Raw genomic sequence first — 3,489 nt, 5'->3', positions numbered from 1 at the left:
TATATAAGGAAATGTGAGGTTTGTTTAAGGACAAAGCCTGAACAGAAAAGTCCTGCAGGGCATATGGGACAGGCTGTGGAACCCACAAAGCCTTGGGAGATCATCAGTATGGACTTATTTGGACCATTGCCCAGAAGTTCAGCTGGTAATACTTGGATTTTAGTAGTTACTGATAAGTTCAGTAAATTTCCTCTTTTATTCCCTCTGAGAAAGGCAACTGCCGCTTCTATAAGTAAAATTTTAAAAGAAAATGTATTTCTTTTGTTTGGTGTTCCCAGAGTGTTAAAATGTGATAATGGAAGTCAGTTCAAAGGTAATATTCTAAGATCTTTTTGTCAAGAGTTTGGAATCAGATTTCTTTTTACTCCAAATTTTACCCCTCATCCAAACCCTACTGAACGAATTAATCGTATCATGAAAACCATGTTGATGGCTTATGTTAAAGATAATCATAGGTTGTGGGATGTTAATTTACCTGAACTAGGTTGTGCTATTAGAACTGCCAAACATGAGGTGACAGGTCAAACACCATATTTCATTAATTTTGGTTGTGAGATGATGACTCATGGAAGTGAATATCATCTAAAAATAGGGAATGAAGAAAATAAACAACGTGTGTATGATCGTTCTAAAAATATGAATAGGTTGAGAGACTGGGTTAAGAAGCGGATTGATAAAGCTTCAGATCACACCAGAGAAAGATACAATTTAAGAAGAAGGGATGTTCATTTTAAGGAAAATGATTTAGTTTGGAAAAAGAACTATGTTCTTTCTGATAAAGCTAATTATTTTACATCTAAGTTTGCTGATAGATTTGTTGGACCTTTTAGAGTAAAGCGTAAGGTTGGTTATTGTACATATGAATTAGTAAATGATAATGGTAAGTCTATTGGTCACTGGCATGTGAAAGACTTGAAACTTCACCCACAGAACTCTGATAGGCACGTTGAATCGGATTCTGATGTAGATAGTGTAACATAGTATGTATTTGTGTAAACAGTTTCTTTGGGATTCAATTCAAAGAAACTTAATTTTCTTTCCGGAAGGAAAGGTGGAGTTATTACGGTTGAAAATTTAGTAGTAACGTTTGTTGAGTTTTGGTTGTTTATAACCGATTATTTTGTCCTTGGAGGATGTATAATTTGTATGTTTGGATGTATATGCTTTTTGTGTGAGTCAGTGAGAGAAGATTTTTGTTGTAGAGTTTTTTGTTTTGAACGCCTTGTTAGAAAATCAACAACGTTCATTCTTTTCAATAAACATTTTTGAGAAAGCACTTGAAGCCTGGTCGGCGATTTTAATTCCCAGTTTTTTTTAATTGAAATGGTACTTTTTCAATCCTTTGGTGGGATGTACTGGGAATTCTCTTATTGAGGTATCCGTTGGTGTGCTGGAAATTTGGGGCACGTAAAGATTTGTCTTGGAAAATCCTCTAGAGATTAATTCGATGTTTATTAATGGCCAGGCTGAGAGTCGTGTAATAGACCCTTTTGTATGTTAAAGGTAAGCTGAAGTCATTTTTGTTCAGTTTATTGGTTCTCAGTTTTAAGAAGTTAGTTCAGTTATTTTTATTTTCTTTTTCTTTTGCTAGGGTGTTCCGGTATTCAGTAATTGTATGTATTTATCGATCCTGAGGCTTTAAAGAAGTAATAGAAGTACATTTATTTACCAGATTTACATTTATTCAGTATATTGGAAATAATACATTTGGCAGATTTATTTAGAAGTTCGATATTTGACGTTTAATCTTTTGACATTTTGACAAAATTTAAGGAAGATTGCAGTGTGTTTATCCAGGCAAATGATTTTTTTTTTATTGAAGAAAATAAGGACGGTAATAGATTTTATTTTATTTTATGGGAGAAAACAAGAAAGAACAAGGTACAATTTAGATTGGGTTAAGGGGTCTAAAAAGGGGACTAAAATACAATGATTTTTATATTTATGTGAAGGAAACAGCTGGTTCTGGTTTATTTTTTTTAATTAATTACTTACTTTTGTTCTTATAAACTATTGAAATCAAAATTAATATTTGTATGTAAAAAGGGACTTAAAATTTTGTTGACATTATATTCTCTATAGTTATCTAGTGTTTTATTTGAACTGTCATGTCTCATGCTCATCTAAATCAAACCAACTAATTAAAAATAATAATTCCGACTGAGAAATAGCTGTGGTATATGTTCATTTTTTCAACAAAATAACCACGCTTTTAGACGGTTTTTCACAAATAACTGAAATAGTAAGTATTTTGTCGAAAAAACGTTCCTAGCAAAAATATAGCCCGTAAAATTTTTTAAAAAATGGTGTATATATCACGTCTCTACACCTAGTAGAAGCAGAGTTATAGCTAATGAAAAATACGTTCATATTCGTCAAATTCCAAATGGAATATTTTGACGTGAAATAACCAAAAATGAAGCACATTTCAACTGAAAACTCATTACAACTTATTTAAAGTGTTTAAAAAAAGCTTCATTTTTGTTTTATAAAAAAAATATCTAGCATCAAAATTAAACAAGTTACGCTCAAAATAAAATTAGTCCCTTTTGGTTTTGGTAAAAAAATCGAGAAAATCACCCCCTAAATAGTATCTTAAATGAACTTAATCGTTACGACTTCACAAGTTTCTTGACTCGTGTATATATTGTTTATATTATCTGTAAGTTTCATCGGTTCAAAGTCCTTATTATTGAAAGGGCTGTAGTTAAAACGGGTTGAACGAGTCACTGATCACGAATGTATGCAAATTTAGAAACACCAAATCTTAATCAATTTTTGTCTAACAGAAAAACAAAAAAATACATGATATTCAGAAAAGCAAATCTGACTTTTTTTTTGTTTTTCGAGATTTTTGGTATCTTTAACAATTTTTAAGTTATTTTGAAAAAAAGCATATTTTTCAAAATTTAAATTTTTAAAAATTTTATTTTGAAACCAAATTTTTTCAAAAATAAGCAGTTTGAATCGATGAAACTTACAGATCATATAAACACAACATAAATAAAATAATTTGTGGAGCGGTAACGATTAATTTCATATAAGTTGCTAATTAGGGGGTGGTCTTCCCGATTTTTTTTTGCAAAAACAAAAGGGACCAACTTTATTTTGAGCGTAACTTGCTTAAATTTAATGCTAGAAACTTTTTGTAAAAACAGAAATAAAGCTTTTTTTAAACACTTTAAAAAAGTTATAATGAGTTTTCCCCAAAAAGTGCTTAATTTTTTGGATATTTCACGTCTAAATATTCTATTTAAAATTTGGTGAATATGAAACTATATTTCATTGGCTATAACTCTGGATTTGTGAAATATAGAGACCTAACGCATACTCTATTTTTTTTACTTTTTTATAAGCTATATTTTTGCTAAGAACGTTTTTAAAAAAAATACTTACTTTTTGAGTTATTTGCGAAAAACCGTCTAAAAATGTGGTTATTTTGTTGAAAAATGACCATATTCACTCGCAAATAACTCGAAAAGTGTTGAC

The 3,489-nt window shown here is 30.2% G+C and overlaps 1 long non-coding RNA gene across 1 annotated transcript; it reads left to right on the top strand.

Moving 5' to 3' along the window:
* The first annotated feature begins 1,009 nt into the window (after nucleotides 1-1,009).
* Nucleotides 1,010-2,085, top strand: LOC126893408 (uncharacterized). The gene is made up of 2 exons (XR_007701170.1): nucleotides 1,010-1,503; nucleotides 1,592-2,085. It is a non-coding gene; the product is annotated as an uncharacterized LOC126893408 (long non-coding RNA).
* Nucleotides 2,086-3,489: the final 1,404 nt, after the last annotated feature.

This window comes from Diabrotica virgifera, chromosome 10 (assembly GCF_917563875.1).
Source record: "Diabrotica virgifera virgifera chromosome 10, PGI_DIABVI_V3a".
Lineage (NCBI taxonomy): Eukaryota > Metazoa > Arthropoda > Insecta > Coleoptera > Chrysomelidae > Diabrotica > Diabrotica virgifera.
The sequence above is the reverse complement of the archived record's forward strand: the minus strand, read 5'-3'. Positions and strand labels throughout refer to the sequence as shown.